This window comes from Phascolarctos cinereus, unplaced genomic scaffold (assembly GCF_003287225.1).
Source record: "Phascolarctos cinereus isolate Bilbo 61053 unplaced genomic scaffold, phaCin_HiC Scaffold_726;HRSCAF=1367, whole genome shotgun sequence".
NCBI lineage: Eukaryota > Metazoa > Chordata > Mammalia > Diprotodontia > Phascolarctidae > Phascolarctos > Phascolarctos cinereus.
Window position 1 is genome coordinate 426,748,121 of NW_027556098.1, and position 16,817 is coordinate 426,764,937.

General features: G+C 42.1%; 1 long non-coding RNA gene across 1 annotated transcript; it reads left to right on the top strand.

Moving 5' to 3' along the window:
- Nucleotides 1-302: 302 nt before the first annotated feature.
- On the top strand, nt 303-2,856 carry LOC110197784 (uncharacterized). The gene is made up of 3 exons (XR_002321559.2): nt 303-628; nt 1,668-1,874; nt 2,727-2,856. It is a non-coding gene; the product is annotated as an uncharacterized LOC110197784 (long non-coding RNA).
- The last annotated feature ends 13,961 nt before the right edge of the window (nt 2,857-16,817 follow it).

Here is a 16,817-nt window from a genome sequence, read left to right on the forward strand (position 1 = left end):
AGTTTCCATCCAGGCAGTCTTTTTGCTCAGAAGGAGGAGGGGCAAGTCCCAGAGCAAACACAGAGAGGGAGAGAGGTGATGGTGGGATAGGGGAGGAGGAGCTCTCAGAGATGACCAGCCTGATGGGAGTGGGCCCAAGTAGAATAAGTGCCCTGGGGTGGAGTTTGGAGGCCTGGGAGGGGTCTAGGGCAGGAGAGGGCTCATCCCAGTGGCCAAGGCATTCCAGGTGGCGGAGGGCAGGGCTTCGGGAGGAGAGGCAGGCAGGTTCTGGAGCTGCTGGCCCTAGGTGTGATTGGAGGAAAGGGCCCAACCTGGGGGAGGACCCTCCCAGAGTAAGCTGTTTCAAAACAGGAGCTTGTGCTGAGATTTCTCTGCTTTCTTCCCTTGAAGCTGAACTATTTTTTCCTTCCCTGGAGCTGAGATCTCTCCACCTTCTACCCTCAGGTCTGGGATCTCCCTGCCTTCCTCCCTCACAGCTGAGGTCACCGCTGCCTTCTCTTGGACCTAAGATCTCTGCTTTCTGGACACCAGCTCTGTGGGGCAGATCCCAAGGAGGTCTGAGCCAGCCCCTCACAGATCTGCTGCCTCTGAAGGCCATTGGATCTCATCCTCCTCCTCTGACTACGTGGTGAGCCCCCTTCAAGTCCACCTGGAGCAATCCTCCCACCCAGGCCTGGCTACTGGAAAACCTTTCAGCTGCTCTCTTTTGCAGACTCCCAAACACTTCCCAAATGTTCAGAGTCACTCTCTTTAGATTTAAGATTCGGTCACCCTTTCCTAAAATTCAAACCTTACTCACAGGGACCCAGGAATCCTGTATTCCTGCCCCCAACTTTTGGTTAGAGATTGAGTTGTTCTCCCTTCCAACCAAGGCCCTGTAAGGATTGAAAGTTCTGCCTGCCCTGAGGACCCACTTTGGATGCAGGAAACAAAGCTTCTGCCTGGCCCCCTTAGGTGGACCCCCAGCTCCTGGCTGCTTCGCTATCAGATCCCAGGCACTGGCTCCCTCTGTCAGCTCTCCCCTGGGGATTCCAAGCCTAAGCTCTACTAGAGGGCCCAGGAATCCTCCCCAGCTCCTAGTTAGACCTCAGCACACAGCCATCCTGCTTTCCCAGGCTGTGTCCACCTGGAGCCCTTCTGTCACTCCAGTGTCCCTGACCTCCCTGCCATGAGCTGGGTTAGAATGTCTCCCTCCCAGCCCCTACCTGTGCTCTCTTTCCCCAGGCCTCCTGCTTCCCTGCCCCCTCTTCCTTCAGAGCCCTCAGGGCCCCTGCCAGGGGGCTGAATCTCAGACTGGATTTGTCTCCTGGCCTCAGGCTTCCCCTGGTCATTCCTGGTGGCTTCATCCCAGAGCCCTCCCATCCCCAACCTTCCCTCCCTCCTAGGTGAAGCAGTCAGTCTGTTGTTTAGATAATGTGTGTGTGTGTGTGTGTGTGTGTGTGTGTGTTAGTTGGGGAGGGGGAGGCAGGGAGGGCAGAGGACTAGTTGTAGGGAGAGCTCTGATTCAGGAGCCATTGAGGCTCTGCCTGGTCTCCTCCCATCTGGGATCCCAAGCCCCTTCTGCCTCTTGGGTCTCTGAAGGAGAATGGGGGAGGGGAAGGGGACAGAAGAGAAGGAATTAGGAGAGGGTGGGATCATCTCATTTCCAAGCCTCACCTTTCCTGTAGGTTGCAGTCCCTGCTCTGAGGGCAGGATTTTACCCTCTGTAAATCTCTGTACACCAGCCTGCTGTCCCAAGAAGGCCAGGGAAAGACCTCTGCCTCTCTGGGATCCTTCAGCCTCCCCAGCTCAGTGTGCAGAGGACCAAGGCCTGACCCAGCAGGGAGCCTGCAGCCAGAGGGATGGCCCCTGGGAGCAGCAGACCCCCAGCCCAGGTGATGCACTCTGCCCTCAGACTTGACCCACATCAGCCAAAGAGGCCATTTCCAGAGACAAAGAGGATTGTCTACAAGGCTGGCCATCCCCTACCTATGGATTGTTTCTCTACAAAAATAGGCAGGGAATTGAAAACAGTAGTAACAACACTGGCCTGCTCTCCCCTTCTGTGTTTTGAACTGATTCTCAGCATTTTGGCATCACAAGCACTAACTACTACCCTCCCCCCCATCCCAGTTGCTGCCCTCCTGTGTTCAGTTTTGAAGTTTTCCCTCTTGATCCCTGTGTCACAAGGACAACCACTCCACTCATTCCTCTCTCTTCTGCAGGGGTCTTGTCTTTGCTGCCTTTATGCATGCCTAGCGCCCCTCCCCCACACATCCATAGAACTGCTGCCCTCTCCTTTGCTTCTTTGGCCAAGCTGTCCCTGCCAGACCTTGAAGACAGGATGCCCTGCTTAACCTCCAGGGTCCCAGCTGCACAAACAGTTTATCTGTCTGGTGTACACTGACTGGTCCTGTCTTGTAGCTGGTTTGACCTTCAAGGGCACACTGAGAGGGGAGTGAGGGTTGAAAGCACCAAATACTATGAGCTGGGGCTGGGGGGTGTTCTGGCCTACTGCATACTGTGGCCCAGTGTTTCTGGAAAATATGGCAACTCCAGAAAAAAGGTTAAGTTGGCTCCTGGGTCACATTCACATGTTCAAAGGCCCTTAGCAGAGCTGTTTGGAGCAGGCCAAAGCAAAGAGTACCTTCTTTGGCTGTTAATTGGCATTTTTGAGGGGCCTAGTACTTCCCTTATAGGGAAAGGGCTGAGTTTGGGGAATTATTCAAAGAGATTTTTTTTTCCAGTGAGAGAAAGGAGGGTATTGAAGGAGACACACAGTTCTTGTCAAAGAGCCATCAGGCTCAAAGCAAAGACACAATGGAGTGACTTACTTTCTCTCCAAAATCCACTTTTGACCATCTTCACAACAACTCCATATGGTAGGTATTCTTATTATCTTTATTTCACAGTTCAGGAAACTGAGGCAAACAGACCAACCAGGTCACATAGGTAGTAAGTGTCCAATTCTGGATTTGAACTCACATCTTCATAATATACCATTTCCTAGCTCCATCAGCATGGTATTAGTATGCCCATCTTCCCAAACCCCTCCAACATTGACTGGTGCCATTTTGTCAGTTTTTCAGAGTATGACATGAAGCCTCAGTGTTGTTTTGGTTTACAACTCTATTTTTTAAGATGTTATTTTCTTCAGTATTTTTTGGGTGTCCTTTAGCAAGCTGTTGACTTGTTTTTCATGATTTTCTTGCATCACTCTCATTTCTCTTCCCAGTTTTTCCTCTACTTCTCTTACTTGCTTCTTAAAATCCCTTTTGAGCTCTTCCAAGACCTGGGATTGACTCATATTTTTCGTGGAGGCTTTCGATGCAGGAGCTTTGACTTTGCTGTCTTCTTCTGGGTGCATATTTTGATCTTCTTTGTCACCAGAGTAAGATAATATAGTCTGACTCTTTTGAGCTGCTTGCTCATGATCCTGGCCAGTTACTTGAGTTTTAAACTCTTTGTTAAGGTAAAAGTCTGCCTCCAATGTGGAGAATGTACTGTCCTAAGCTTCAGGGGTTTGTACAACTGCTTTCAGAGATACTTGTAGGGACCCTTAAATTTTCAGTTCTTCCAAGGTGGTATGATAAGGGGAGAGGTGTTTACTCCTTTCCTAGCCTGTGCTCTGGTCTATTAGTGACCACAAGCACTCCTTTCTGTCCTGGAACTGTGAGGAGGGTTTCATCTACACAGCCACTACAAGCTTCACCATGTCAGTGCTCCTCCTCATCCCAGGACCATCACCCAGAACTGTGACCCAGATCTAAGCAGAGGCAAAGCAAGAGATTCCTGCCTCAGCACTGGCAAAGAGATCCCTGCAATCCCTCTCTGACCAGCCACTGGTTTCCCCCTCTGTCTGTGGGCTAGAAACTCAGGAGGCAGCTGCCGCCCCCAGGGCTGTGCTCTTGGAGAACTGGAGCTCAGACCCCGCTCTCCTCTCTCAGCATCACAGAAACAGACTTTTCCCACTGACGTTCTAAGTTATCTTTGGCATTCATGGATTGAGAGTCTACACTTTCCTTTTGTTTTCCTTCTTCCTGATTTCGGTCTTCGCAACTTTTTGTTTTTTGGTGAGCCACTTGGGTTTAAGTGACTTGTGCGGGGGCAGACAGTCTTAGCAATATTTTTGTGTGATAAAAGGAATCTTTCTTTGCCTATATTTCCAAATACTTTATTTAGTATTGGAATTCATTGTTTTTTAAATGTTTGGTAGAATTTACTTGTGACTCTAGGAAATTTTTTCCTTATGGAGTTCATTGAAAGTTTGTTCAATTTCCTTTTCTAAAATTGGGTTATTCAAGCATTCTATTTTCCCTTCTGTTAATCTGGGCAATTTAGATTTTTATATATATTCATTTACTTCATTTAGATTTTCAGATTTGTTGGCATATATTTGGGCAAAATTGATCTTAGTAATTGTTTTAATTTTCTCTTCATTCCTTTCACTTTTGATACTAGGAATTTGGTTTTCTGTTCTTTTTTTTTAAATCTAATTAGCCAATAGTTTATCTTTTTTATTGGCTTTTTTATAAAAACCAGCTGCTAGTTTTATTTATTAGTTCACTGGTTTTCTTACTTTCAATTTTATTAATTTTTCTTTGATTTTCAGAATTTCCAATTTGGTATATAATTAGTAGGAGTTTTCAATTTGTTCTTTTTTTAATTACATGTCCAGTTCATTGATCTGTTCTTTCTTTATATGATTCATGGAAGTGTTTAGATAGATATATATAAAACTTCCCCCAAGTACAGCTTTGGCTGCATCCTATGAATGTTATGTCATCTCTTTGTTGTTATTCTCTTTAATGAAATTATGATTTTTATGATTTGTTCTTTAATGCATTTATTCTTTAGGATTAGATGAATGTTTTGACTTAATTTTTTAAATCTTTTTCACTGCCATTTATTGAATGTGATTTTTACTGCAGATTGAACTGAATAAGCTGCATTTCATATTTCTGGTTTTCTGCATTTGATTATGAGGTTTTTATGATCTAATCCATGGGTAGTTTTTGTACAAATGCTATGTACAGCTGAGAAAAAGGTATATTCCTTTTTATTCTCATTCAGTTTTCTCTAAAATCTAGCAATCTAACTTTTCTACAATTTATTTACCTGCTTAACTTCTTTCTTTATTTTTTAGTTAGATTTATCTAGTTCTGAGAGGGAAGCTTGAGATTCCCCACTAGTATAGTTTTATTGTCTATTTCCCTGTAACTCATTTAAGTTGTCCTTTCAAAACTTCCATACTACACCATTTGGTGCATAAGTATTTAGTGTTGACAACATTTCATTGTTTGTGACATCTTTTAGCAAGATATAGTTTCCTTCCTTATGTCTTTTAATTAGATATATTTTTGCTTTTGCTTTGTCTGCGATGATCATTGTTACCCCTCTTTTTTTTTTACTTCAGCTGAAACATAATAGATGCTTTACTCTGCATGTGTCTCTGCTTCAAATATGTTTCTTGTAAATGGTTTATTGTAGGATTCTGGTTTTTAATTCATTCTACCATTCACTTCCATTTATGGGTGAGTTCATTCTTTTCATATTTACAGTTATGATAACTGTATTTCCCTTCATCCAATTTCTCCTATTTATCCTTCTCTCTCTCTCTCTCTCTCTCTCTCTCTCTCTCTCTCTCTCTCTCTCTCTCTCTCTCACACACACACACACACACACACACACACACCCTCTCACCTTTTACCTATCTCTCCTCACCAGTGTTTTCTCCAGATGAATACCTCCCCCAATCTGCCCTTCTTTCTATCAGTCTACACTCACCATATCACTGCCCCTTTCTCTTTCTCAATAGGATGAGACAGATTTCTATACCCAGCTGAGCATGTATTCTTTTCTCTGTTTCAGCCAATTTTGGTAAGAGTAAGGTTCAAGCCCTTCCTTCCAACATTCCCCATCTTCCCCTTCACTGTAATAACTCTTCTTTTCCTCTTTTATGGGAGATAATTTAATCCCTTTACTTCTTCCTTCCCTCTTCTTAGAATTCAGTTCTCTTTCTCACCCCTTACTTTTGTTTTCTTGAATATCATCCCATCACAGTCAGTGTATGCTGGCAATGTATCCTCCTTCTAATTGCCCTAATAGTCAGAAAGGTCTTAAGAGTTTCAGGTAGCATCTCCCATATAGGAATATAAAGAATTGAATCTTATTGAATCTCTTCTGTTTTCTCTTTCCTGTTTACCTTTTGATGCTTCTCTTGGGTATTACATTTGAAGAGTTTTTGTTCAGCACTGGTCTTTTCATTACAAAAGCTTGATTATCCTCCATTTATTGGATGTCCATTTTTGCTCCTGAAGGATTTTACTCAGTTTTTCTAGGTATGTGATGCTTGGTTGTCATCCTAGTTAATTTGTTTTGCTGAATATCATTCCACACCCTCTGATTTTTTTTTTTGTAATGTAAAAGCCGCTTAATTTTGTGTTATCCTGACTGTGGCTCCATGAGATTTGTATTGCTTCTTTCTGGCTGCTTGCATTCTTTTCCCCTTGACCTGGGAGCTCTGGAATTTGGCTATAATATTCCTGAGAGTTTTCATTGTGGGATCTTTTTAAGAAGGTGATTGGTGGATTCTTCCAATTTCTGTTTTACCCTCTGGCTCTAGATATCAGAGCAGTTTTCCCTGATAATTTCTTTGCCAAGAAAATAGCAGTTGGGGTCATGGAGGGTCAGACATAACTGAAACAAATGAACAGCAACATTAACATCCATATAGAATGTCTTGTGGTGTAACATGTTGGTCTAATCTTAATTTCCTTCCTGACTTTCCCAGCTTTCTCAGCAGTTTTTTAATCAAATAAGGAGTTTTACCCTAAGTAGTTTGTTTTCCCCCTTATCAAACACTGAGTTACTGAGTTCTAATGATTCTGAATTTCCCTTCTTTCATTTGTTCCATTCATTTGTGTCTCTCTGTCTCTTTTATTTTTAAGAATACCAAATGGTAAATGGCATTTTACCAAAACCCATGGTTTTGATGACTGCTGCTGTATAGTACAGTTTGAGGTCTGGAAGTGCTCTTCCCCCTGTAGCCTTACTTCTTTTCATCATTCTTCTTGATGTTGTAAGTCTTTTGTTTTTTCCAAATGAATGTTGTTATTTTCTTCAGCCTTGTAAAATATGTCTTTCATAATTTTTTGTTATCGTTATTGATGCTTTTCAGTCATGTCCAACTTTTTGTGACCCCATTTGGGGTTTTCTTGGCAAAGATATTAGAGTGTTTTTGTTTCTTTCTTCAGCTGATTTTACACATAAAGCTACTGAGGCAAACAGAATTGAATGACCTGCCCAGGATCACACAGTTAGTAAGGGTCTGAGGGCAAATTTGAACTCAGATTTTCCCGACTCCAGGCTCAACATTCTATCCACTCTGCCCCCTTAATTTCATTACTACAGTATTAAAAGTGTAAATATCATTGTTAAGTCTCCATTTAGGTTTGTATCTTTTGTGGTCCCTGAACCAATTTACATTCTTATTTTATTATGGAAGGGAAGGATGTATAGATAACTTTTTATCTTTGTTTGCAGTATCTCTGTGGCCTAGTCTAAGGTTAATTTTTGTAAAAGTTCCATGTGGTGCAAAGAAACAAATTATGTCTTCAGTTCTGATTTTCTAAAAAGATTTCAAACTCTTCTTTATCTTTGAACATCCACTTTTTGTCCCACATTGCTAAGCTCATATTTGCAAGATAGGTCTCCCTGAGTGGCATACTGAGCTTCATTGCTTTCTGGAATACATTCTTCTATTCCCTTCTCATTTCTAGAGGGTTTGGAATAGTTTTGCTTATTGCAGTGTTCTTTCCATTGTATTTGAAAGTCTTTCTCTCTTGATAGCTTTTAGGACTATCTTACCTTCAAGGACCTGACAGTCTAATAGAGGAAGACAACACAGGAAGGAATGATGAAAATGGGTTGGAGTGAGGAGAAGGTACCCCAGTACAGGGGCATAATCGAGCAGTCAGTCAGAGAAGTCCCAAAGAAATGAGTGACATGAGTCATGAGATGTCTAAAATGAGCTTTCTCCATAAATGCAAGTTTGGAGGTCATAACCCCATCCCATGGTGGTGAGAGATGGTTGTGAGAGGCTTGAAAAGGAAAGAGATTTGGAATAGCTTTTGTTGGGTGTAAGGGAATCAGAGACCAACTATCAATAATAGGACTGTCCTCCTGCAATGAAAGCCCACACGATGAATACTGTGCAATGAAGAGACCCCAGTGTGGGGGAAAAATTATAAATGCAAAAAGTATAAAAGATCAAAAATACCTCAATTGTTCCAAACTAACATAATAGAATACAGGGAGTGAAAAGTGTTATATGGGTAAAAAAAAAATAGACCATGAATCGGGTGTTTTAAAGAAGAAATCACAAAGATAAAAAAGTAAAAGACAATTTTGTGCATATGATGGAGAATTGTTCCAAATATCAGAATTTCTGATAAAGTGAATCATGTCCCAGTGATGGAAATGAAAGACCTTCAAAGGCCAACACACATTGTGCATGTAGCAGCTTGGAAATAGATAAGTGCTCATAAGTACCAAGGTATTTTCAAATTTGGCCAGCCCTTCCTGTATATGGTCCTTTCTGGTCTTTGGTCCTCCCAAGTTTCCAGAGTTCTCGCGGTATATTTAGATCTTTTATTTCTCTTGAAGGAACTTTCTCATGAATTAGCTGAAACATAACCTACATTATCTAAATTTTGCTATTTTAATGCATGAAGGAATTTTCCACAATTACTTTTATTTCTCTGCAACTAAATAGCAGAGTATGAATTGATTCTCTGCTGCTTGTGCTAATGTTGTCCTGACCATAATACCAAGAAAATAGAGGTTGTCAGAAAGGTCAAGAATGTTAAGGGAATCAATGAAAAAAAAATATGAAGGAAGATGGTTTAGTTATATTATAAAGCTTGTTAAAATGGTCTGGTAGTGGTTAAGAAATAGAGTGGTAGATGAGTGGACCAGATTAGGTACAAATTACCTTATAGTAAATGACCCTAGTAATCTGGCATATGATAAATCCAAAGATCCAAGCTTTTGGAACAAAAACTGCTGGAAAAACTGAAAAACAGAATGGCAGAAACTAGGTATAGACCAACATCTCACACTGTATATGAAAATAAGCTCAAAATGGGTAAATTTATGTACATGGGTACATAAAGGATGGTACCATGTGCAAATTAGGAGGGTACAGATTCATTTATCTGTCAAATCTATGGTTAAGGGAAGAATTCATGATCAAACAAGAGATAGAGAACATTAAAAGATGTAAAATCCATAATTTTGATCATATAAAATTGAAAAGTTTTAGCACAAACAAAACCAATGAGACTAAAATTATGAGGAAAGCAGAAAACTGGAGAACTTTTTTCCAAGTATCTCTGATAAAGGCCTCCTTTTAGAAATATATTCAGAACTCAAGTCTAATTTATAAGAATACAAGTCATTCTCCAATTGACAAATGGTGAAAGGATATGAATAGGCAGTTTTCAGACAAAGAAACCAAAACTATCTATAATCATATGAAAAAATGTTCTTAATTACATAGATTAAAGAAATGCAAGTTAAAACAATTCTGAGGTACCACCTCACACCCATCATATTGGTTAATATATGTTTTTAATTTATTTTATTTTATTTTATTTTTTAGGCAATTGGGGTTAAGTGACTTGCCCAGGGTCACACAGCTAGTAAGTGTCAAGTGGTTGGTCTGAGGTTGGATTTGAACTCAAGTCCTCCTGACTTCAGGGCTGGTGCTCTATCCACTGTACCACCTAGCTGAACCTCTTATTGGCTAATATGACAAAAGGGGAAAATGACGGATGATGGAAGGTATGTGAGAAATCTTTATCAATGCAGTAATTCACTGTTGGTGGAGTTATGAACTGATCCAACCATTCTATAGAGCAATTTGGAGTTATGCCCTAAGAGGTGTAAAACTGGGCATAATTTTTGATCCAGCACTCTTGCTAGATCTCTAACCAAAAGACATCAAAAAAAAAAAAGAGGAAAGAACCTATTTGTACAAAAATATTTATCACAGCTCTTTTAGTGGTGGCTAAGAATGGGAAATCAAAGAGATGCCCATCGACTGGAGCATGGCTAAATAATCTGTGGTATATGATTGGAATGGAATATTGTTATGTTATAAGAAATGACGAGGAGGGTGATTTCAGAGAAACCTGGAAAGACTTACATGAAGTGATGCAGGGTGAAATGAACAGAACCAGGAAAACATTGTACACAGTGACAGCAATACTGTTCAGTGAAGAATTGTAAATGACTTAGTCGTTATCAGTCAAATCAGTCAAGCAATACAATGATCCAAGAAAATCCCAATGGACTAATGATGGAGCATATAATCCACCTACAGAGAAAGAACTGATATTGTTTGCATACACATTGAATTATGCTATTTTTCACTTTTATTCTTTTTTTTAATCTTGCTGTATAAAATAACAAATATGGAAATGTTTTACATGATTGCACATGCATAACTTATATCTCATTGCTTATTGTCTCAGGGAGGAGGAAGGAAGGGAAGCAAGGAGGGATGGAGAAAGGTCATTTCTCAAGTTAGACTGCCAAGCATTCACACTCTACTGCAGAGAGGACAACTTCAATGGGCTGGTCCTGTTGTTCAAATGCCAAAAGGATGTTTGCCTAAAAGACTATTTTACAGAGAATGCACACAAAGAAGGTACTCACAAGGTGGTGAGAAAAAGTGATACGATGGCATTCCCATGGTGTCTGTAAAGAACTTTGTAATCAATTGTGAGCCATGGGAGACATTGCAAAAGGACCACTCAGCATGGCCAGCCTACATCAAAGAATGTCCTGTGCTGTGGTGTGTGAGCAAAGCAGCATGGCAGTAGCTCAAAAGAATGGTGAGATGTGCAAATTCAGAGCCATCTCCAGCCCAAATGTTCACATGGACTATTTATGCCCAACCTGTGGTGGAGCCTTCTGGGCTCTGGTAGTCTGATCATCCATGGTCAGACACACTTTGACCCTGACACAGTGATGTCATTTTGGTCCTCTTTGAGGAAAAAGAACAGCAAAAAGGACCAACTATGGAAACCACATATTTTAATAAAAAATGTTATTGGTGAATGAAAACAATCATAAAGTGAAGGCATGAGATATTTTGGCCATGACACATTGTACCCAGGGCAGCCTCAAGCCCTCAAAGAAACAACAGATAACTCTCCTTCACTTGGCTGGAAAGTCTCATAACCCTAAGTTCAGTCCAGATTGTAATTAGCATGTTTCTAGAAGCCTTTTTATGTTGAATCTAGATAAGACTTTGTTTTAGCTTCTCAGGAAATAAGTAAATCTTTTCCTTTTCTTTCCTCTCTTTTGTATTCATAGAAATGCAGCCCCTCTCCCAAATACACTGTACCTGTCAACTTCTCACAAACTCTTTGCAAATTTTATTTTAATAATATGTTACTTCTATTCTGAGAAGGCAGAAATTTCAGATCAAGTTCTCTGTCTCTTCCACAGAATCTCCTACCTCACAGTAAAAACACATACTTTGTCCCAGATTCTATAGTGAGACACATTCCATAGTAAGACCTTTCTCAACTTTGTTCCAACTGACCATGTGAAATGCTTTTCTCAACATTCCATTGGGCTCTTGATGATGACGGTTTCTTTCAAGTGTTGACTCTGAAACTCCTCAAGGGTACAACCTTTGGGTAAACCCCCGTCATATGCTTCAGTTTCCTCCTCCCATGTGATAAGCGTTAGACGACAAGAATCCTGGAGTCTCTTTCAGCTCTAAATCTTGGGACTTTTTTTTTTGGTTAGGCAATGGGGTTAAGTGATGTGCCCAGGGTCACACAGCTAGTAAGTGTTGTGTGTCTGAGGCCGGATTTGAACTCAGGTCCTCCTGAATCCAGGGCCGGTGCTCTATCCACTGCACCACCTAGCTGCCCCAAAATCTTGGGACTTTTGATGGTTTAGGAGCTGGTGACATTCCAGGATGTGGCTGTGGACTTCACCCAGGAGGAGTGGGGCCTCTTGGACCATCCTCAGAAGGAGTTGTACAAGGAGGTCATGCTGGAGAATGCCCAGAACCTGCTCTCCCTGGGTAAGGACACTTCCCCTGGCCACTCTTTGAGTCTGCAATCCAAGGGAATGTCTTCATTCTTGAGTGGGCTGGGTTTGGAGCATTTATCAGTTACTGGAAGGGAAAAGTGCTGGTCTCCTGTGTCCAAGAGACATGGTCCCCTGCTGCCTGGTTTTCCTATAAAAGGGCAGGACACTGTGTGAAGAGAGCCTGGAGGTTTCCTGGTTGCTCCTGCAGCTGTCTCTTGCCAATTCTAGGTAGCTTGAGGTCAAAGATCAGATCGGAGTTGAAGCATCTCAGATGTAGAAGTAATCCCACATTACATAGTCCAGTCTCTCCCTGGACATGAATTTTGTCTGCCAAGTCTCTGGAAACTGCTCAGGTGGCTTTTCTTTGTGACCCCTTCCTCTTTGGGATGGTGCTACTGTATGGAACGTTCTTCTCAAGAAGCCTCAGAGCTCCTAGATATGCCTGCTACAGCATGTTTGTCCTGAATCTTCCTTTTCATTGCCCCCATTCTAGCACAGATGGTGGGGAAAAAAGGAAGGGAATAAACATTTGCTTCATTTTGTGGGGTTTTTTTTTTTGGTTAGACAATGGGGTTAAATGACTTGCCCAGGGTCACACATCTAGTAAGTGTTATGTGTCTGAGGCTGGAGGGAATAAGCCTTTCTATTCACCTGCTGTTCACCAGATGTTGTGCTAAGTGCTTCCTTTACAATATTATGTCATTAGGTGATATTATTATCCCCATTTGAAATTCGAGTAAACTGAAGCAAACCAAGGTTAAGTGACTTTTCCAGACCTACACAGCTAGTAACTGCCTGAGGCTGGATTTAAACCCTGGCATCCCTGACTCCAGGCCCAGGGCTTTCTCCACTGCACTGCCAGCTGCCTCTAATTTCTAGATACTGGGAATTTTGCAATGAGTCCATCCTTCTATGAAGGTTTGCCAAGACCAAATTTTCTGACTCCTAATTGGCTCCATGATCTTCTCCCCCACCTCTCCCCAAAGCTTCCAAAAATAAAAGCTGTGGAATCCTTGCTTAAGGAGTTCTGGGAACTATCCTGCAGTCCTTGCTTGCAAGCCCCTGTCAAAGGCAGGAATAACAGACTGGCTAAGAATCAGAATTTGGACTAACTAAGGTTCATTGAATTCCCCAGCAGGAGAATCCCACCAGAAGAGTCAAAGACTCCCTGAATGAACAGTAACAAGGTGTTTTTAGTTCTCAGGGAGTGAGGAGCAGATATGAGACAGGGCCAAAGCTGGTTCATCAAGGTCCCTTTTGCTGGACTTTAAGGCTGATCTGGCACATCCTGTTTTGGGTTATTTACATAATAAGCATTAATGAGAGAAGAAGCCATATATGTGTGAACATGATGGAGTAATTCTCCACATGCAATAGCTTTGTATACACACTATTTTCCCTAAAGAAATATAAATTACAAGTTTTCTCTGCCCTCATCCCTGATTCCCATGCTCAGGGCTGCCAGTTCCCAGAGAAGATTTGATCTCTTATTGTGAGGAAAGGGAAGCACCATGGCTGCTGGAGCAAGAAGGTCCGAGGAGCTAATGTCCAGATGAGTGAGGTGTAAGCAGGTGGATAAGAGCTGTGATGACAAGAGGATTCTAGGTGTGGAGGTGAAGCAAGTGCTAGGTTTGGAGGATGGAAGACATGACTTGGAATTCTTTTTTAGACACTTTTTAGCAATGGGATCCTGGACAAGTTACTGAACCTCTGAGTCTCAGTTTCCCCATAAGTAAAATTGGGGAGTTGGGCACTTTAAGCTTTTTTCCAGTGATAAGTCTGTGATCCTATAAAAACTCATCGTTTAGAATTTGGAGGTAGGGACTCTTTTGAAAATGCAAAAAGGGGTTAGGCTTCCCAATTTGAGTTCTTTCTTCGACTTTCTTCAAGTCAATGAACATTTATTAAGTGCCAGCTATGTGCCAGACCCTCTGCTAAGAATCCAAGTTATAAAGAGACACAAGGAACATCCCCTGCTCTCCTGGGGCTCAGAAACTGGGGAGGAGGGGAGTTGGGGCAGATGACATACCAACAACTATGTACAATTCTTCTATGGACACGAGCTTATTGAGCTAGGGACACTGGAAAGGCTTATTGTGTGAGGTGGGCTCTAGCTGGGGCTCCAGGAAATCCAGGGTGAGCATTCTAGGCACAGGATGGTGAGGACAGCCTGTAGAGTCAGGTGATGGAGTGTCCTGTTCACAGAAGAGAAGGGAGGCCCATAGTACTGCAGTATAGCATATTTGGTGAGGATATAAGGTGAAAGAGGATTGGAAGAGTGGGAGAAGGGTAGGTAAAGAAGGGGTAGGTGATTAACAGCCCTAGAGGGGATTTTATATTTGATCCTTTTCCTAGGGAGATATAGCAGGGTGTTGAGAACATGGTGCTATGGTCAGTCAAACATTTTGGAAAATGAACTTTGAGAAGTGGGTGGAGGAATGACTGGAGTTGGGGGAGAAATGACTTGAGTGGGGGAGACTTGAGGCAGCTGGGCCAAGTAGAAGGTTCTTACAATACCTCAGGTGTGAGGTGATTGCAACATGAACCAAGACAGCAGCAGTGTTGGGAGAGATGGGGGTGAATGTTACCTAGGTGGAATCACAGGACTTTGCAGCAGATTGGTTGTGGGGGTCAGAAGTGTGAATGTGTGAGAGTCAGTGAGGAGTGCATGACACTTCATTTGTGAGTCAGCACTATTGGGAGGGTGCCTTGGAGCCCATTAGGAAAGAAGGTAGATGGGAGGGTTGGGGAAAAGAGAATGAGTTTAGTTTGGTGAACAAGAATAGGAGTATCAGAAAAAGAGAGAGAGATAAGTCAAGAAGGATGAGGATGGGTAAGTGGGCAGTGAATTTAGCAACTCTGAGAGTGTTGGCAGTTTTGGAGAGGAGTTTCTATTGAAGAATGAAACTGGGAGCTAGGCTGCAGAGTATTTCAGAGAAAGCAAAAGTAATGAGTTGGAGATACCAGTTGCAACTGGGCATGTCCAGATGTTTAGTCATGACATGGAAGAAAGAAATTAGAAAATATCTCTTGGATTGAACGGATCAAGTGTATTTTGAGGATTGGAAAGAAATGGTTTTATTTGTGGCAATAGGGAAGGACTCATTAATGCAGGAGAGACTGAAAAGTAATGAAATAATGGAAACGCTGGAGAGGCAGTATACTGAGGAAAATGGCTTACTGGAATGGAATGGTTTACACATGGAAAGGAGTTTGCTTTAGCAAGCAGAGAGAGGACCATTTCATCTGATACTGAGGTCAAAAAGGAAAAAAAGGGCACCTCATTTATGGGAGATAAGGAGGATAAGAGAGCTCCTGTTAAGTGTCCATTTTGTTTTCAATTAAATATAAGGCAAATTTCTCTGGTGAGGAGATGAGTGGTTGGTAGAGAGTGAGAGTAAACAGCAAGGGAGAGTTGGGGAAGACTGAAAAGGATTGGAAAAGCTGCTGTGGTGAATATGATATGGAGTCACTCATGTGGTTCTTCAGTCATTTCTGTTGTTTCTGACTCTTCATGATCCAATTTCTTGCCAAAGATACTGGAGTTGTTTGCCATTTCCTTTTCACTTTTACAAGTGAGGAAACTCAGGCTAACAGGCCTACGTGACTTGCCCAGGGTCACACAGCTAGGAAGTGTCTGAGGCTGGATTTGAACTCTAGTCTTCCTGAATAGTTTTCTATCCACTGTACCACCTAGCTGCCCCAAGGGAGTCAGTTAGGGAGATGTCTTAGGATGGCCTTGCCACAGTGAGTGTCACACTAAGGTTATGTAGCCTAAATATGAAGTGGACTCAGGCAGTCTGATGTTATGATTTTCTCTCTCTCCATTCATCAGCATCTGTGTAGTAGCAAAGGTGGGGCTTCCTTAGAATTAATCCAAGGCTATGCTTTACATGAATCATGCACTTGTGTCCCTCCCCTGATCTCTGAGACTCAATATTTGGCCCATTCTTGGTTAATCATTGGCTAGATTCATTGAGTTGACAGCCACTCTCAATTTGAAGAAATAGGAGGTAGAAACTCCCACCTGTCCCACAGTGTGAGATGCTTCAGGAGCCTAGAAAGAAGTCTCTGTGATGTTCACTGTGGATCTGATCAGGTTTCAACATGGTTAAAACTAGACAAAAAGGCCACTTAATATAGGAGATAAAGTGCAGGAAAGAGCTAGAAACAGGGCTGAGGACAGAACCTGCATTTGCCAACTAAGAGACCAGAATACAGGGCTTAAGGTGGAGGCTGGGGCCTGGTGTCAGCCCTGGGCCCAGTCATTATTCAGTAAGCATAGATGAAGCACCTCCAGTTTTCTAGGCTCTTCACTAAGCTTTAGGAATAGGAAAGCCAGTCCCTGCTGTCAAGGAGCTGCCAATGTGGCCTACAAACATGGAGGTGCTTGAGAAGAAGCAACAGATCAGGAACCTCTCTCTTAGCTGATTCAGGGAAAAGAGAGTGTTTGGGAATGGAGAGACATGTAGTTCAATGGGATATGAGGGAACTCAAGGATTGTGGCTAGTAACAGTTTAAGGAGGACAGTGGAATTGGTGAGGAAAGAGTCAAAGTCAAAACAAGAATGGGAAGAATTTCAGGCACACCTCAGAGATATTGTGGGTTCTGTTCTAGAACACCACAGTAAAGTGAATACTACAATCAAGTGAGTTACCTGAATTTTTGGTTTCTCAGTGCATATAAAAGTTATGTTTATTATGTACTGTTGTCTGTTATGT